The sequence below is a fragment of the Narcine bancroftii genome, chromosome 8, assembly GCF_036971445.1.
Source record: "Narcine bancroftii isolate sNarBan1 chromosome 8, sNarBan1.hap1, whole genome shotgun sequence".
Classification (NCBI taxonomy): Eukaryota; Metazoa; Chordata; class Chondrichthyes; order Torpediniformes; family Narcinidae; genus Narcine; species Narcine bancroftii.
This window is the reverse complement of record NC_091476.1, coordinates 136206668-136226702: the sequence shown is the minus strand read 5'-3', so window position 1 is coordinate 136226702 and position 20035 is coordinate 136206668. Positions and strand designations below refer to the sequence as shown.

The 20035-nt window shown below is 40.3% G+C and overlaps 1 long non-coding RNA gene across 2 annotated transcripts in view; it reads left to right on the top strand.

Moving 5' to 3' along the window:
• Positions 1-20035, top strand: part of LOC138741209 (uncharacterized) — a 130570-nt gene that overhangs the window by 6452 nt on the left and 104083 nt on the right. For both annotated transcript variants that reach the window (XR_011343396.1, XR_011343397.1), the window contains exon 2: positions 7894-7965. This is a non-coding gene — a long non-coding RNA (uncharacterized lncRNA). The remainder of the gene's footprint in view (positions 1-7893; positions 7966-20035) is intronic.

Here is a 20035-nt window from a genome sequence, read left to right as displayed (position 1 = left end):
CCGTGAAAAGCTAGAGTTTACCAAACTCGCTGATGAAGATCCGGCTCTTGAGCTGTAACTCAATTAAAAGAAATGGCCCAAAGCAATTGCTTATGCTTGTTCTTAGGATTGTTTTGGCCCAGCATGCTGCAACTTGTATTAACTTTTCAGTACATTAAAATTGTTATAGTTGCAAACTACATGAGTGAGGATCTGGCACTTGACAAATTCGGGATGTGCTGTAAAATCGTTCATGGAGTCGTTGGGTTTGGTTTTGGCACAAATCCTCTGACCTAAATCAACCAATGACTTGGTAAGAACCCTCTCTACTCTCTTCTGCCTTCTGAGATGCAGGGACTTCGAACCTGAAAGATCAGCTCCAGTCTGTGCCAAACATGTAACAGTCACAGGGCAGTCATTGTGGGAGCTGAAAATGTCTTGAACCATTTATCTGGTGCACAAGTTACAAGGTAACCTGCACCTGATTCCTATTGATGCTGGCAGTTTGGACGTATGTGTGGAAGCAGCTATGAATTTGGCCAATTAGGGAATGATTACGACAGCATCGAATCCACGCTGCTGAAGATCTAGCTGCGCTGGATGGGTCACGTCTCCAGAATGGAGGACCATCGCCTTCCCAAGATCGTGTTATATGGCAAGCTCTCCACTGGCCACCGTGACAGAGGTGCACCAAAGAAAAGGTACAAGGACTGCCTAAAGAAATCTCTTGGTGCCTGCCACATTGACCACCACCAGTGGGCTGATATCGCCTCAAACCGTGCATCTTGGCGCCTCACAGTTTGGCGGGCAGCAACCTCCTTTGAAGAAGACCGCAGAGCCCACCTCACTGACAAAAGGCAAAGGAGGAAAAACACAACACCCAACCCCAACCAACCAATTTTCCCCTGCAGCCACTGCAACCGTGTCTGCCTGTCCCACATCGGAATTGTCAGCCACAAACGAGCCTGCAGCTGACGTGGACTTTTACCCCCTCCATAAATCTTCGTCCGCGAAGCCAAGCCAAAGAAGAAACATTGTCCAATAGGTATTAATTACCACAGGAATGACCCTGGACAGTGTAATTGGATGAAGTAATTATGCAGATTGAAAATTCATTCATTTCCAATTGGTTTGTTGTTCTGAATTCACCAATTAAATATTCTTCAGTCGGTTGAAGGAAGACCTACTGCCACTGAAAACTTGAATATGCAGGAACATGCAACAGAGTAGCAAGCCAAAGGCACAACTGTGTGGAACCAATTGGTAACAATTGCCCCATTTCTAAGAAATCAATAAATCCAATGACTTTATCAACTAAATTAAATCTAATTGACAAATAAAGAACATTGAAATTTTATCTTATATACATGAGGCTGGGATTATCTGAGAATAAAGATGTTGGAATTTGTTCCACCACTTAATGAGATCAGGGCCTAAAGGTCAGCCTATCTCTATGCACCTCTCTCCTGCTTATCCAAATTCTTAAATTAACAACCGGACATCAATTTCTGACTGCAGAAGAGATGTATAAGCTCCTGTCACTGTCTGATGTAGATCCATTTCTATTCTTCACCTCTGAAAGGCCTTGTTTTGTGTTTAGACTGCTAAATCAGAAATATTTCTCTCTCCCCATCTATCATTTTCCTGTATTATTTTGAACGCATTGAAATAATTTCTTACTACCTCAGTCGAAGGAATACACCCCAATCCCTTCACGCAATGTAATTGATAAAACCCCATGTGTCATTCCACTAAACAATATGTTAAAATGTGGTTCAGGTTTGATAGAATTCTGATTACAAGCCAGAAGGTTGTTAGTCCATGTCACTTTGTGGAGAAATGTAGACAGAAGTCTAAACTTTGGCTCAACACAGAGAGAACATTGCATCTTTCAGATGAGATGTTAGACCAAAGTTCTGCTTGCTTTCTCAGATGTAAGATAATCAATGAAACTATTCTGAAGAGTTATCTGCTGTTTTGTTTGGACATTTTTAAAGTTACTAGTGCCCTTGATGTTGCTCAGCAGGGGAGCATCATGTTGAAACCTTTGACTGGCTCAAGATGGCCACCATTAGTTACCTGTCCAGAGGAAAATGTGCCACCACATGAACAAGACAAAGAATGATGAATTTTCCTGGCTTCATTTTTCATCCAGATAAACAGGCGCTGCTTCAATAAAAAAGTCAGGTTCCAAAGTGGCCATTAAGGAGAGCATAATCAAAACACTTACTTCAATCTTAATCTCAACTCTAAACTAATGGGCTAATGGGAAGCCTAATAGCCTGAATACAACTGAGATTGTTGGATCTTGGAAGCTAATCAGGGTCAGGCCTGGTCAGTACTTGGAGGGGAGATTGCCTAGAAACACCAAGTAGTGTAGGTTTCTGTGAGGGGGACTGGACAAAGTGACAACTTTCTGTCTGCCTTACGGTAGACAAAAGTTTTAAAGAATTTCATGAACATTACATTCAAAATGTAGTATTTCATGATAATAATGGAATCTTTACTTTGACCTTTACAGATCAGATTGATAAATGTGCGTTTAATGGACATACTTCAGTGAAACTATTGTCGGAACTGATGTGTTCTGTAAAATCTGCTTAATTTGTGTCAGCATTTCAATTGTATTTGAGGGTTTACTGGACAGGATCCTTCAGCTCCATATTCAGGACATGGCATTTGTTTTATTCAAGGCCTGTAAAAGGATGTGGAAACCTGACTCAATCCTTAAGGATCTGATAACTTCAGCAGGTTGTTGCCTCCAAGTCTTTCTCTACTGTAAGAGCACTTTCCTGTCCTCATCTTGTCTCCTCTGCTCTGATCTTCTACAATCCCTTCTCTCTCGAATCCTATCATATGGAAACAGACTGCTGACTGTCACCTTACTTTAGAGGAGCTCCACATTTGTGTCTGCCACATAATTGATTCTCTTGCACAGTAAGTCTACATTCTGAACTAAATTGTGTTCAGATATATCTCTAGAGCAATTTAGATGTCAAGCCTCTTTTCATTCAAGTGTCTTTCTTAGTTTGAAGCCCAGCTAAATGATTAATAGCATTTATTCAGGAAATCACTGCATGTGGATGATTATGTGCTAAAATTGGCTTAAAAGGAAGGGTCATGCCTTTCAATTCTTATAATTTAGCATCATATTCCTCTGACTTTCATACTGATTAATGCTTTTAGACAATTTTTGTGGTTGTTCTATTTCTAACATCCCTGAAACTAGTTTCATGAAAGCTGTATTTGCAAAATTACATAAAGTGCCCAATGAAAGAACTAGGCTTTAGACCTACTGGCATTTCAGAGACACAAAAGACTAGATGAAGGAATAATTGCGGATGCTTACCACCCAGCCTGCAATATCTTTGAGTCACCACCTTCAAACAAGAAGTACAGGAGCGCATAAACCAGGACTGCTAGACTGGGAAACAGCTTCTTCCCATAGGCAGTAAGACCTGCTGAACAATCCTGGAAACCCGTCAATTTTTGTACCGTTGGATGTTCATTTTCAACTTCTGTACCTCCTTCCTGAAGGTAGCATCGAGAAGAAGGCATGATCTGGATGGTGAAGATAGAGGCTGGATTCTTGAGATGCTGCATCTTGTAAATGTCCTTAGAGGAGTGAAGATTGATACCCATGATGGTGCTGACTGAGTTCACAATTCTCAGGAGTCTTTTCCTCTCCTATGTATTGGCGTCTCCAGCCAGCCAAAATGTTCTCCGCGGTACATCTTGTAGAAATTTGCACAAGAGTTTTTGGTGACATACCAAATCTCCTCAGACTCCTCATGAAGTATAGATGTTGGCAAGATTGTTTTGTGATTGCATAGACAAGGAGGCCCCAGGATTTATCTTCAGAAGTGTTGACACCAGGAATTTGAAGTTCTTAACCCTTTCCATTGCTGACCCCGCGATCAGGACTGTCTTTTTTCCATTCTCCTGTTTTGTCCCTCCTGAAGGCAACAATCATTTCCTTAGTTTTGCTAACGTTAAGCGCAGGGTTGTGGTTGTGACACCACTCAACCAGCTGATCTATCTCACTCCTGTTCGCTTCCTCATTGCCGTCTGTGATTCTGCTGACAACTGTGGCGTCATTGGCAAATTTATAGATGGCATTTGAAACATGCCTGGCCACAGAGTCATGGGTGACCTTCTAATGATCGGTGGCTTAACCTTTTAACTGAAGCACAATGGAATACAAGGAATCTAAACATAGGGAGTGTGAGGACAGTTATGATAAAGTATAAATAATTTTGTATCCCCTTTTATATTTTGAATATCTCATTCCATAACTATGCATTATCATTAGAATGTTCAACATTTTTCGCATTCTTTTATGCAGTAGAATTTTCTCATTCCCGAGGCAGTCCCTAATTTTGTTTCTGGTCCACACAGATATATTTAAAGCTTTCAAATTCAGTCACATTTTGAGAGCAACACAATAGATGCTGACACCCAGGAAGCAACGTGTGACTTTGCAAACACTCCATAAGATGGAGTTTGAAGATGCACTTCTCACAGATGGAGGAGAAATATAGTCTCAGGCACCCATGTGCAGAAAAATTGATTGGTTAATGGCCTCTGGTTCTGGCAAGGTACAGGTATTTTGGAGATTTATGGAAGTGAGGTGTATTAACAAGTTTCCAAGGAGGTTATGCAGATAAACTGCAGAGAGCAAGATGGAGAACACAATGGGTTGTCTTTTGGCTGTCCAGGCCAATGAGCACCTGATGAACTGTACTACTAAATTTAAATAGGGTGCTTTAAATTGATCCTGGAGAATTATGAGTTAACTCTTGCACTCAAGTGACTCTGGATCTGATCCGATGGAACATGCCTCAGCTTGCTTCCCATTTCATCTGAAATAACACTGAAGCCAATTTTTAAAATGTAAAAAAAAATACACATACAGCATGGTAACAGGCCATTTTGGCCCACTTGTCCATGCTGCCTCATTTACATCCCATTAACCTACAGCCCCAGTACATTTCAAACAGTGGAAGGAAACCGGATGCCCCTGGGAAAACCCACACAGACACGGGGAGAACGTACAAACTCCTTACAGACAGCATGGGCTTTGAACCCCGGTCCAGTCCTGATCACGGGCGCTGTAAAGGCACTGCACTAACCACTACGCCAACCATGCCACCCCAATATGAAGTCTGGACCAGGGTTTAGCACCTACAAAGGACTCAGTCCAAAGGCAACTTGAATTTCAATGCACAATTTCAAATATGAAAGGTTTTTAAACCAAATGAACAAAGATTATGCAAATTAAATGTAAATATTCCTGTGATAATCCACTCAATTTTAATTTTCACTTCGGGCCCTGAACTGTGAATGGATCATTGGAGTGAGCTCAAGGACTCAGTATGGTGATGACTTTTGTACATAAGTGCAAGGGTCATTTGCAAGATGATGTCTTGCACTGTTTTACTAGGTTTTTCTTTTTAACTATGCCCTGCACTTGGGTTTTATTGTAGCACTGTTTTTATTCTTGCACTTCCAACTGTTTTATACAGAGGCTGAGTTGCCTAGCACATGTAACAATAAATGATTCAATTCAATGCAGTCCAAGAGTTAGCAGCATTTATTAGTAACCACCAATTTCAAACCTCCAACTCTTAAGGAGACATGTTATCCTTCTGGAAATAGTGAAACATGTGACACACTTTTTCTTCTTTTCTTTCTGCTCTGTTTCCTTTTTCTATAGTTAATTGGGGGGTGGAGAGGGTGCGGGGTGGAGGGGGAGTGGAGAGAAAATGGAAAATGTCTCTGTGTACTGAGTATATATATTTACTGATTTGGTATGTTGAGACATATTAAATAAAAATTTAAAAAGGAATTTGCAGCATTTGTAGGTATTATGGTCCATAATGCACTGGTTGAAGAAATCATTGCAAATGCTGAAATAAAATCACAGAGGGCTGGAGCCATTGAGAAGAGTGGGCTCCATCCATGGAAGGAGAAATAAAGTTAATGTTTCATCAAAGACTCTAGCACAATGAGGAAGTGAGAAGACAAGCGTGCTTTACATTTGAGAAGGTGGGAATAATAGAGAACCCGAGGTCCCCGCTCCTGCTGCCGTCGCCGATCCTTGACACCTCCCCACCACCGTCACCAATTCTGCCCGGGAGCCCGAGATCTCTGCTCCTGCCCAGGAGCCTGACGTCCCCACTCCTGCCTGGGCGGCCGCTCTCCTTGATGATACCAGGACAGTGGAGAACCAAGTACAGTGGAGGGTAAAGAAGAAATGGAAAGAGAGAAGGGAGGGAGTTAATTAAAAATAGGACAATTTCCCCAAGCGCTGCCTGACTTACTGAATTCCTCCAGTCGCTCAATGATGGCTCAAGATTCCTGCATGCTTCTCGAAGCCGGCATCCAGCCGTTCAACATCTGTCTTCCTGGCTATTGTTACCAAACTGGCACTAATAGCACGTCAGAGCTCCACATGCAGGGCCGGATTAATGTAATGGTGAAAGTAGCATATGCCATGAGCCCCACATTTTTAAAGGGCCCCCGTTGTTTATGACAGTACTGTGGTGGCGCACATCCTCATGGCGAACCAGCCCTGCTTGTATCGCCACGTGGTGGGGCAGCCATGGGGAAATGGCGTCGTCAGAGGTTTCTCTCTGACTCCAGCATCCCTTCCAGCGCGCACCCTGGGCAGTGATTATGACGTCACAATGCACCAGGTGACTGAGCTCAAGCTGCCCTTTAAATATGAATAAAACAGTCATTAAAGACCCTCAACATGGTGGCTGAGTTTCTTCCACTGCTCACACCGCCACAGTACTATGAATTATGAACTTAAACATTTTCTGTTTCATCTTTGCGCAATGCCAGCGGCTATGAGAGACAACACTGATAATCTGTGTTAATAACCCTGATTAAAGGTGATAATTACTAAAACCAGTACCTTAAGGTTAATATTTTAGCCAGTTATCACCTTTAATCAGAGTTGTTAACACAGTCTGTGGGTGTGTTGAATCTCCATCACTCCCCCCCACCCCCCACCCCCATCCTGACATGGACCCCCGACGCAGCACCAGGGGTGCAGTGCTGCCAGAGTTCACCAGAGCACCGCTCTGACATCTGATCAGGCTGTTTTGGGGCCATGCCAGCTGCTTGTGGAGACGGCTCAATGCTGGAGCAATGGCCATCTTGGTTATCCATAATCCCCCACGCAGCTGGAACACAGAACAGATTCAGCTGCCTAAAGGATTATGGGTAAGGAAGTTGGCCATTGATCCCGCAATGAGCCAGCTGCCAGCCGCTGTATGCGAGAGATTCTTTATGGTGACAAATGTTCAAGTTTTGACTCATTGCTGTACTGTCTCGCCAGTTTGTGGTTACCTGGAAGACTCAGTAGTGAAAAGTTATTTACACTGAATTGGATAATGTGGAGCTTTAGAAGACAGAAAAACAATAACATGACACCTCCTAATACAGGCATACTTAGCAAAAAGAGACATAGGCTCACTGCAGTTGGAGGCAAGTTTGCAGATGGGTTATTCCAGGACATGCATTATGATTACTTAATTATTAGCTGCAATAATCTGCTTGGATATGTCAATGGCCTTTATTTTTTCCTACTGGAGTCAATAAGATCAGTTAGATCCAACAAGGAGCCCACTGTATCTGTGACCAGGGAGCTTATCTGAAATCTGGATCGCTTAATTGATGTGGTGCCTCAAAAATGCCAAGGGAATCAGTAGCAACGAAATAGAAAAACTCTTTACAGAGTTTAAAGAGGCTGCAAGGCAGGCTGCAAGTTAGGCAGTTTGAAAATTCGATGCAGTCCTTAGTTAAGAAATCTTTCTATCTATTCCTGACTTTTAGTGGCACATCCACAGAAGCGCAGAGATGGTTAATTAATTAAACTATTGCATTTTCTGTTTATTTACACAGACGAAGCATAACATCAAGAGGGTGTTGCCACAAGTAATGAGAATATCCATTTTTAAAATAAAAATGTTCCAGGTAAGGATAATTGACACGCCAGTGTTAATACATGAATATCTAAACATGTTGTATGCAGGAATAGTAGTAATGGCCCAAAATCGTACCTCCGACCTAAGTCTTTGCGCTGCCGTCACATTCCCCCTTCACCACTCATGCGTCAGCCGGCACTATTTAGGGCTCCTTTAAAGTATATACTATGGGCCCCTCAATACCATAATCCGTCCGGCACTGCCCACATGATTGAATTTTTTTTCCAACTTGTGACGTTATGAGGAAAGATAATTAGGAAAAATGTGAAATAAACCAAGACACAGAGAACAGAGGAGCAACACATTGCTGCTCACTATGGGGAAATAAATTCAAGATTCATGGTTCAATTTATTATCATGGTAATCAAACAGTGTCATATTACATGAAATTTCTTTTCACCTGCTGCTATGCTTTAGGGTTGAGGATAATGGACTTCATTCCATTGATCCATAGAGTGAAGATGCCTGTGCTTGTATTTTTTTTTTGAAATTTATTTATAGTATCTCCATACATTCATTTCAAATTGACTTAGTATAATATTACATAATAGATACTAAATAATTTTCAAATTTTCATCCCCCCCACCTCCCCTAACCACCTTGTGGTGGTTAATTGCCAAAAACCCAAATGGGTGTGGTATAAACCACAAGTGGCATATGACTTTCAGGAGAGAAGTACCACCCCCTCCCCCTCCCCCCCCCCCCCAGGCAGACAAAATACACGTATAAACCGAAAAATCATCATTTCTTATATCCATAAAACCCCGGTCCATCAATTTAACCAATCTTATTCATAAACTCTTTTTTTTGAAAATCCAAACTTGATATTAAATTTTGCACCCTTTCCACCCTCCCAACACTGAGTTAAACATTGTTTACAATCAATAAAAGTTTTTTAAAAAAAAATTTTTTTTCAAGTCTTCCTGAATTTCATCCACTGAATTAAAACACCTCTGAACATCCCAGTTCAACACCGAATCTTCCATTCTTCTCAGTCTCAAGTTGAATTTGTAGCTTACTTTCAAAAAAAGTTTTTTCAAATCTTTTAAAATTTTCTTGAACATAATTCCTTCAGTCTTGATCTTCTAAAGCATCAATGTTATTCATAAGTTCTTTCTTCTATGTTTCCCAATTTAATATCAAATTTTCCACTTTGTCAATCTTCTCAATATTAAGTTGAAATTATTGTTTATTTTCAAGAAAAACTTATTCAAAATTTTTAACTCTTCTTGGACATTGCTCCTTCAACTTTAATGTTATAAATCATCAATCTTGTTCATAGTTTCTTTCTACTGAGTTTCCAAATTTAATAAAGTTTCCGTTTTTTCCAATATTCTCAATATTAAACTGATCTTGTTGTTTAGTTTAAAAAAAAACCTTTTCAAAACTATTAAAATCTGTTTGCATACTCACAGATAATAAATTCACTCTTCCAAAATTCCATCCAAAAATAAATCACTGATAAACCTTATTGCAGGTCAAGGAGTTCCATATATGTTTATCTTCAGAAAATATTTCAAATATTTCAAATCAACATTCGTCGCCATCTTTCAAAAAGGAGTCCGAAATCAACTTTAATAAGTTCTGTTCTTGAGAAAATTCCAGCACCAACTCCGGCTCTGTCTGGGCAAATAGGTCAAATTTCTTCCAAAGTCAAAGAATGTAATTTTGTTCTGTATTTATAGATAATAAGTTCATCCTTCCGATATTCCATCCAAAAAAAATCACTAATAAACTTTAATGTTATCTGGATTTTTAAAACTCACGGGCAACCAATGCCAATTACTGCAATTTATCTTCATAAAACATTTCAAATCAATATTCATCACCATCTTTCAGAGGGGTGTCCAAGGCCAGCTTATCCGACAGTCCAATTAATGAGCTCCATTCTTAAGAAGATTCCAGCCTTGACTCCGTGGTTCTGTCTGGGCAAGTAGGCCGAGTTTCTTCCAAAGTCGGAGAGTGTAGTTTTGTTCTGTATTTGAACTCTATTTTCCTTAATCTTTGTTGCCATTTTAAACTAAAAACAATTGATAAACAAAACAAAGACTTTTAACAGAAAAGAAATATTCTTAAAACGGGTATTTATATAACTGCCTGGGGGAGACCGGGAAGGCACATCCGCTCCCTACGCCATCTTGCCACGCCCCCCGTGGTTGTATTGGTTTAACATGTATTTGATGTTACACTCCAAGAAGCACACGATATTTAACAAATCAACCAATTCCAATGGCATGAAAACCACGACGATTGGAGCTGATGGATTTGTTGCAGCCTTCATCTGTCTTCACAGATGTTGAATTTGAAGCAAGTTCGTCCACCTGTTCCACTGTTGAGGTCTTGCTTGGATTTCTCTTTGCCATGGATGTCACCCTCAACCTTATCGGCAGGGGTGGCCTTACCAGGAGCATAGCTCCAGATGGCATTGCTCTCGGGATCTCAGGACCACACAAGCTTCTTCACCACAAGGTGACAATTCATGGAATGCCTAAGTGCCTCTTGCAGTTTTAGAGTCAGATGCAGTCAGAGAGTGAGAAGCAAAAGAGAGTCCCCCCAGTGTCCATAGATTTACCTTCAGTGCTTCCACAGTCCCTGCAGCCACACAGAGTCTAGTCCAACCCATAGGCAATCCGAGGTTCTGATCTGGACCTCAAACACAGTCAGGAACTCTTCAGCATCCCTGGAATCTCCTTGCAATCTCTTTCTGATACCTGATATACCTCCAGCCAGTTCGAGCCAGTCTCCAGCAGTCCACAGACCTATGCGAGTCTCCCAGTAGCAGAGTCTAGCAGCCTACAACTTTCATGTGTTCCTCGCCTTGAGTTTCAAGTAGCCCAATGCATGCATTGGTCCCTCAGCCACAGAGCCCCCCCCCCCCTCACAGGTCAACAGCCATGGTCACCAGCCCTGCGAGTCATCTTCTCTGCTTCTCCCTCTCGGACTAGGGTGTGGGGGGGGGGGGGTAATCTTCCCATCCTCTGGTGCCCTGCTCCAGTCCTCCTCTTCCCTGGAGTCTGCAGCCTCTCATGGCTACTGCTGATTAATAGAGTCCGCCATCCTGGGTGCAGACCTGCAGTCGCGGGATTTCAAATAAAACAACCGTCAGCTTCCTCAACAGGTTGCTCAAAGGCCGGGCAGAGCCTGGGGTTTAAATGTAGATTGGCCCATAACTTTACAGAACACATTTTAATTTTATCTTCAGGTTGTAGAACACTACAGCACAGAACAGGCCCTTCAGTCCTCAATGGCATGTCAATCTATCTATGAAAGCTAAACTCTTTCATAATCCTCTATTTATATGCCTTTTCTTCTTTGGCTTGACTTTGCGGACGAAGATTTATGGAGGGGGTAAAAAAGTCCACGTCAGCTGCAGGCTCGTTTGTGGCTGACCAGTCCGATGCGGGACAGGCAGACACGATTGCAGCGGTTGCAAGGGAAAATTGGTTGGTTGGGGTTGGGTGTTGGGTTTTTCCTCCTTTGCCTTTTGTCAGTGAGGTGGGCTCTGCGGTCTTCTTCAAAGGAGGCTGCTGCCCGCCAAACTGTGAGGCGCCAAGATGCACGGTTTGAGGCGTTATCAGCCCACTGGCGGTGGTCAATGTGGCAGGCACCAAGAGATTTCTTTAGGCAGTCCTTGTACCTTTTCTTTGGTGCACCTCTTTCACGGTGGCCAGTGGAGAGCTCGCCATATAATACGATCTTGGGAAGGCGATGGTCCTCCATTCTGGAGACGTGACCCATCCAGCGCAGCTGGATCTTCAGCAGCGTGGACTCGATGCTGTCGACCTCTGCCATCTCGAGTACCTCGACGTTAGGGGTGTGAGCGCTCCAATGGATGTTGAGGATGGAGCGGAGACAACGCTGGTGGAAGCGTTCTAGGAGCCGTAGGTGGTGCCGGTAGAGGACCCATGATTCGGAGCCGAACAGGAGTGTGGGTATGACAACGGCTCTGTATACGCTTATCTTTGTGAGGTTTTTCAGTTGGTTGTTTTTCCAGACTCTTTTGTGTAGTCTTCCAAAGGCGCTATTTGCCTTGGCGAGTCTGTTGTCTATCTCATTGTCGATCCTTGCATCTGATGAAATGGTGCAGCCGAGATAGGTAAACTGGTTGACCGTTTTGAGTTTTGTGTGCCCGATGGAGATGTGGGGGGGCTGGTAGTCATGGTGGGGAGCTGGCTGATGGAGGACCTCAGTTTTCTTCAGGCTGACTTCCAGGCCAAACATTTTGGCCTAAGAGTCTCTTAAATGCCCCTAATGTTTAGCCTCCATCACCACCCTGGCAAGGCATTTCAGGCACCCATAACTCTGTGTAAAAAAAAACTTACCCCTGATGTCTCCCGTAAACTTTCCTCCTTTCACTTTGTACAGATTTCCTCTGGTGTTCACTATTTCTGCAATGGGAAAAAGATGCTGGCTCACTATCTTATCTATGGCTCTCAGAATCTTGTAGACCTCTATTAAGTCACCTCTCATCCTTCTCCTGTCTATTGCTTTATATATTTATCCCACTGAGCTTTGACCTTTGGATCACTACATATTTCTCAATGTAGTCTCTTGTAAGGTCAGTGAACAATCTCATCAGTTTCAGATAATTTGTATCTCCATCCATTGTATCTCATATTTCCAGTGTTCATCCTTTTCTCTTTCATTACTGATAATTTCAGATAACTTTGTCATCTATTTACATCTCCTGTACACACCTTTTGTCATTAAGACTTCCATTCAGCTAGCTCCACCAACACCATTCCTGCCATTCACACTCTCACACACCTCTCTTTATTTCTTCTACCCACCTCTCCACCTGCCCCCCCATCCTAAAAGCCTTCTTTCAGAATCAGAATCAGGATTTATTGTCATGAACAAGTCATGAAATCATGAAATTCAGTGTGTTGCAACACCATCAGAGTGCAAACATTATTATAACCATCTTACAACATTACTATAAATAAAAAAAAGTGCATGAAAAGTAAGGTAGTATCTTTGGTTCATTGATCATTCAGGAATCTAATGGCAGTGGGGAAGAAGCTGTCCTTGCGCCACTAAGTGCTCGCCTTTAGGCACCTGTAGCATTCCCCCGATGGTAGCAGAGTGAAAAGGACATGGCCTGGGTGGTGGGGGGTCTTTGAGGATAGAGGCTGCTTTTTTAAGACACTGCCTCATTTAGATGTCCTCGATGGAGTGAAGTCTGGTGTCTGTGATGTTGCAGGTTGAGTTAACAATCCTCTGAAGTTGTACACCACTGGCCTACTGCAGGGGGAAACCTCTGTACCTGCAGAAGAACATGGGGACAAGACAACCTGGCCAGTTGTCAATCAGCCAACCTGAATAGACCAAGCCCCACCCGGTTGGATGTCCATCACCCTCCGGTATATAAGCCTGAGCCAGCTCTTCGAAGACACTCTCAGAGTTTACAGCAGCTCTCCTCACAGTTGGCTTTGTAGAAGTTTATGTCGAATAAAGCCTGTTGTACAGTCTTTATATTTTGTGTGTTTGCTTCTGACCGACAGGAGTTTATTCTTGTCCTGAGTTGGCGCCTCCATACCAGGTTGTGATGCAACCAGCCAGAATGCTCTCCATGGTGCACCTGTAGAAGTTTTCAAGTGTTTACAGTCCACCTGTAGAAGTTTGAGAGTTTTCGGTGACATACAGAATCTCCTCAGACACCACACAAAGTATAGCCGCTGGTGAGCCTTCTTTTAATGGAACTCTTCACAGTTCTGAACCAAGGTCTGAACCCAAAACAATAACTAGGATGCGAAAGGGTGCTAGAGGCATCCTGATGATGTCAGAGGTGTGCATCTGGAGCTCGGGTTGCAGATGGTTTGGACTGAAGACTGTGGCTGCTGAGTCTATGGGAGGCACTGGAGGCAAAACCATGGACACTCAGTGATTTTGGGGGGAGGGGAACACTCTCTCTCTCTCTCTTTCTCTCTCTCTCTCTCTCTCTCTCTCTCTCTCTCTCTCTCTCTGGCTGTAAGGGGTGCTGGGCAATTTTTGCTGATAGCAAAGGAAATCTTGTTTAATATCCTAATTTCTGTTTTATTATTTGGCAATAATATAATAAAATAATCTTGACAATAATTCTGATTCGGTCCACGGTTTCTGGCTGACATGCTGAGTTTTTCTTGTTTTTTTTCTGTAGTATATGATATTGAAATGGTAGCAACAGGGATCTTTGATCTAACCTTCCATCATCTTCAATTCACAATTCCAGGGAGATCATTCTATATCTTCTGGAAAAGTGATCATGAGTCTGGGGAGACTCAGCAGGGTTTTCTCAAAGCAACAAACTTAATTATCTCCAGGGAATGCATTCTTCTCAACTCCATATGATAGTACTCTTTGGTTCCTTCCTGCTTTTCTAATGATTTAATTTTGTGTTCCATTTACAACTCATTACCTTTAATTGATTCCAAGTTACCAGAAGCTTAATTTCAAATCAGAATAAATACAACTTTTAATACTGAAGCATTGAAATGGAGACGTAACCTAGGCGTTTTAGGCCCATTGCATGTGATGAAATTACGGATTATGGAACTAATTAACTGTTAATGACTGACAGTAAACACAACTGTTCAACTTAATGAGCAGCTGATAATGAGCACTGAATGTAAATATGGAATTGACTTTTTCTTGGCTTTATAGCATGTTTCACCATTGCTAATAAAAGAATCTAAACATCAATGCTGATATTAAAATTATATTTATCTTCAGAAATGATTTTATTTATCTACTTAGAGTAATATTTAACATAAATATCTACATAGATTCCAGAAGGGAAGCAATAACACTTAAATTAATCTTGTGATATATTGTTGGCCTTGAAATCTAATCATTATAAACTTACATTAGACAGTTTTAAGGAATTTATATTTGCAAATATTTGCATATCCACTCTTTTCTTCATACCCGGAGTTACAGTTCAGTCACAAGGATGTTATCTTGGCTGGTTAATAACTTGGCCAGAATATAATTTAATGCAGAAAAATTGATTGATGTATCTAGATATTTGCAAAACATTTTAAATAATACAGCAAGATGTTAATTAATCCTATTAAATCAAATAATGTATTCAAAACTTCAGTAGTGATCTGCATGTATAAAACTGATAGTAAAAATACAAGCTGGAGAAACTCAGCAGGTCAACCAGCGTACTTTATATAGCAAAGATAAAGATAAATAACTGACGTTTTGGGCCTGTTGAAGGGTACCTTTTACTACTTTGATGAAGGGCTCAAGCCTGAAATGTTGCTTATGTATCTTTACATTTTTTTTAATATAAGTACACTGCTTGAACTGCTGAGTTTCCCCAACATTGTGTTTTTACTTCAATCACTGCATCTTCAGATTTTTGTGTTCTATAAAGCTGCTATTGATTTTCCATGTTAATGCATCCAAAGGGCACCATGTCTCTGAGCAGTATTCTAATGGACCACAAAAATACAACTCACCTCACTTGTGCAGATCTCTGATCCAAATGCAGATTTTCACCAATATTTAGTGCATTAAACATGCATCAACTACAACCCAATATCACATTTCTGATTAGTTCTGTCTGAAAACGGTGTATTTGTCCCTGACTCTACCACATCTTTGTGGGGCGCTGTTAGCCAGAATCAGACACACACAAGGTAAAGAATGTACAACAGGCTTTAATTCACAAAGACTTCCACAGAGCCAGGCTGGCTGTGGCTGCAGTAACTCTGAGTGAACTTCGGGAGGCCGGCGCAGGCTTATATACCAGAGGGTGATTGACATCCGACCGGATGGGGCTTGATCCCTTCAGGCCGACTGATTGACAGCCAGCCAGGTGTTGTCCTGTCCCCTTACACTCCTGCAGGTACAGAGGTTGCCCCCTGCAGTAGGCCAGCGGTACACTCTTGCAGGTACAGGTGTTGCCCCCTGCAGTAGGCCGGCGGTACACTCCTGCAGGTATATGTGTTGCCCCCTGCAGTAGGCCGGCGGTACACTCCTGCAGATACAGGTATTGCCCCTTGCAGTAGGCTGGTGGTGTACCACCACAATCTTCTGGTAGCTCTTTCTATCAACCCTTCACCCTCTCTGTAAAAGGTCCCTTTTACATCCTTCTGCTTTACCCCTATTTGTTCATACATCATAAGGATCCAATGGGAAAATCCAGAATAATAAGTTCTTTATGGTAGCAGAGTGGTGTAGCTATGGTTTCAGGGTTGAACCCTGGCCCTCCTGCTGCCTCTGTCGAGTTTACATATTCTCTCGGTGACTGTGTGAGATTTCCTCTGGGTGATCCACTTCCCTCACACCTTTCAAATACACACTGGTGGTTAGGTTTATTGGTCTGTATAAATTGCTTCAGGTATATTAATGAGGATAGAATCTGGGAAATGAGAGCATATATTTCTCAAAATCAGTTTCAGACAGTAAATTCATTTGACGACCGCATACCTGTTTTACAAAAGATCTTAACTGATAATACACAAATATAGAATAACCACTTATATCAAATCTATTTTGCAATTCTACAAAAGAACAAAAATGACCTTCTAAAAAACAGTTAGATAAATTATGTATTCCTTTCTCCTCCCATTGTTTCAAAATAGTATTAGATACCGTGAAAGGAACAAGTTGATTATTATATAATGGTAATCTTCCCAACCACTTATTTTTCAATCCCATTTTATGTAATTTACTTGTCCATAAATTCATTAAATGTTTCAATATTGGTACATCATAAGTTTGTAACAAATTTTTATTCCATCAAAATAAAAATTCATTCGAAAATTTTTCAGAAATAACTGTCAATTCTATCTGTGCCCAACTAGGCGTATCTTGTGTGGCCATTAATGCGCTAAGAAATCTAAATTGAGCTGCTTCATAATAAAATTGAAAGTTAGGTAGCCGTAACCCTCCAAATTGAAAATCCCACATCACTTTTTTCAACGCCACCCTAGGAAATTTTCCTTTCCACAAAAAATCCCTAATTACTTTATATAAATCCTTAAAAAATCTTTTTTGTAAACAACAAGGAATTGATTGAAATAAATATTGTTTATGAGGAAAAATATTCATTTTTATAGTATTAATTCTTCCTAATAAACCCAAAGGTAAATCTTTCCATTTAACTAAATCTGCCTTAATCTTCTTCATTAAAGGAAGATAATTAAGTGAATATAAATTTTGGTAGTCAGCATTAACATTAATTCCCAAATATTTAATTTGTTTCGTCCACTTCAAATTCGTAATATTTCTAAATATTGAATAATCATCTTTATTAATTGATATCAGGTTTGTATCGTATTTTGTTGGAAAGTGAAAGTAAAATAGATTGGGATAAAGATAAAATGAAATGGGAAAAAGATTTAAGTTTAACAATAACTGAAGAAGATTGGTCTGAAATCTACCGTAATAGTGTTCGATAATTGATTAATGCTAGATTGGCGATGATTAATTATAGTTTTATACATCAATTATATATAACACCCGAAAAATTTAAAAAATTTGGTTTTAGTAAGTCAGATCTTTGTTTTCGTTGTGATCAGGTTTCTGGTACTTTTTTACATGCTGTTTGGTTGTGTGATCGGTTACAACAATTTTGGAAAGGTATTCAATCTGTATTTAATAATCTATATAATCTTCATATTGTATTAGACCCTGATATATTTTTATTAGGGAATATGCAACCGTTGATTGATATAGAATTAGATAATTACCAGATCTCTTTTATTTACTTAGCGCTGGCAGTGGCCAAGAAATGTATAGCAATTACTTGGAAGAATAGAAATGTATTGTCTTTAGATAGGTGGTATTCAGAGATGAAGTTTTGTTTGGTTATGGAAAGAATATCTTTTTCTATACAAGATAAGATGTCTTTTTATGAGTTAAAGTCGACCCCATTTATTGATTATATACAATTTAAATAAGTTTGAATTAATCATTTTTTTTCTTTAAAAAAACTTTTTTTTATTATATATTTTTTCTACATATATGTTTTCTTTTTTTTAGTTTTTTTTAATTAGTTGGTTTTTTTTCATTTAAGTTCTTTTTGTTTTTGTTTTTTCATATATTATTATATAATAAAATTTTTTGGATGAATAATTAATACTTAATTAATTTTTTTTGTTTTTTTATATATATCGATCTTTTTTTAAGATATATATTTTTAATTTTTTAAAATTATACTAATAGTATTAATTCTTCACTCTTTATCGTGGGGGTGGGGAGGGGGGGTTTAGGGGTTAAAAATAGTGTTTTTTTAGTCTTAATTTTTAGTTGTTAGGGGGAGATGCCGAGATTGGTATTGTATTAACTATGTTACTTTGTACTTGTATTACTTTATTTTGTATTTTTTCTGTACGTGAATTACTTACTTTTTTCATATGTTAAAATTAATAAATAAAGTTTCAAAAAAAAGGATAGAATCTGGGGAGTTAACAGGAAAAAGGAGAGAATAAAATGGAATTAGTGTCGGATTAGTGAAAGCAAGTGCTTGATGTCGGCACAGACATGACTGGAGCAAAGTGTCCATTTTCATGTTGCATCACTATGACTTGGAAATGTCAGCTTTCAAAAACAGCAAGAACAGTAACAAATCAGATTGCAAAAAAGAAATGTAGAGGGGATGATCTCCTTTGGGCTTCTGACCTAAGTCCCCCTCTTTGTGGATATCTAGTCTGGATCTTGGTAGGTGTCTGCTCTGGGGGTTACTCTGGGTCTCACTGTGGGCTTCACTGTGGGTATCTTCTCTAGATCTCACTGTATGTGTCTGCTCTGGGTCTCTGCCTTGAGTCTCACCGGGGGGGGTCTCTGTTCTTGGACTGATTGTGGATCTCAGTGGGTGTCTGCTCTGGGCTTTACTGTAAGTGTCTGCTCTGGGAAAGTCATCAGTACGACCCTTCTCAACTGCTTCCTCCCAGTTGCTGAAAGCAACTCCCTAACTCATTCTACAGATTCCATCCATCAAGAGGTACAATGGACCTAATCTTCTTTGTGCATCCACTCCAAGAGAAATGCAAGAAGGGTGAACCTACTGCGCAAAGCCTTCCTCGGTCCCTCCCACTTGATCCATCAAGAGTGACAGTGGTTGAAACATTTTTCTCAGATTTGTCCAAACACAGAAATTTATCTCTATTTTACATCAGTTACGTGACAGCCAAGATGTGAATCAATGGGTCCAAAACTGTCCAAGCCTCAGTGCAGACCAGTATCAAACAGGCTACATGACCATTCATTATTTCTCACTATACACCAACTCCCATAAACATCACACCTTTGTTGGCTTAATCTAAAGACAAGTGGGAAACTGTTCAGAATTAATTGCTTAGTTGCAGTGTGCAAGTACATAATTAGCATAGCACCTCTGGTGGTCTCAATAGCTATGACTATTCAATAAATATGATGTAATGTTTTTTAACTTTTATGTGCTGGTGAAAAAATAGATGGAATGAAAGTTATCTACAAAGGTACAAATTATTTACATGTATAAAGCTATAAATTCTTACAAATAATGATTTGTGTAATGAACACAGGAACTGCGGCAGATAAGATGTTGCTGGAGTTATTGGGTATACTTTAAGAAGTCACCTTGCATTCACATTATCTGCAACATAAAAAGGATACTGTCAATGCAGTGTTTACCCAAAGAGACAGACATATACTCAAGAAAAGAAAAATTAAATTAGATCGGGCTCTCCATCATGTGATCCTGGGAGTCTTGAAAGGGAAGTTACAGCTGAATGATGCAGAAATACTCAATGCCTTCTGGCATTGGCCAGACACTGAAAAACTGCACATCAGCTGATGGGACCGCAGCAAATGGAAACAGGCTAAATTGACAAGGATGAAACAGGTGGTGCTGTGGAGGAGTGAGAATAGACACACCTGGAAAACAGCAGTGGAATAGGTTTATTCCACCCCTTGAGCTTGCTTTGCTTTTGTTCAAAGGTTGGAAGTTGCTGTAAAAAGGGCACTGTGATCAGAACACCAGCACACAAGCAATACCAAAACAATTTAAAAAAGTGATGGGTTTCTAATATGCAATGACTTGTTATTGAAGTAAGATAGAATGAATGATCATATTAGGTCTG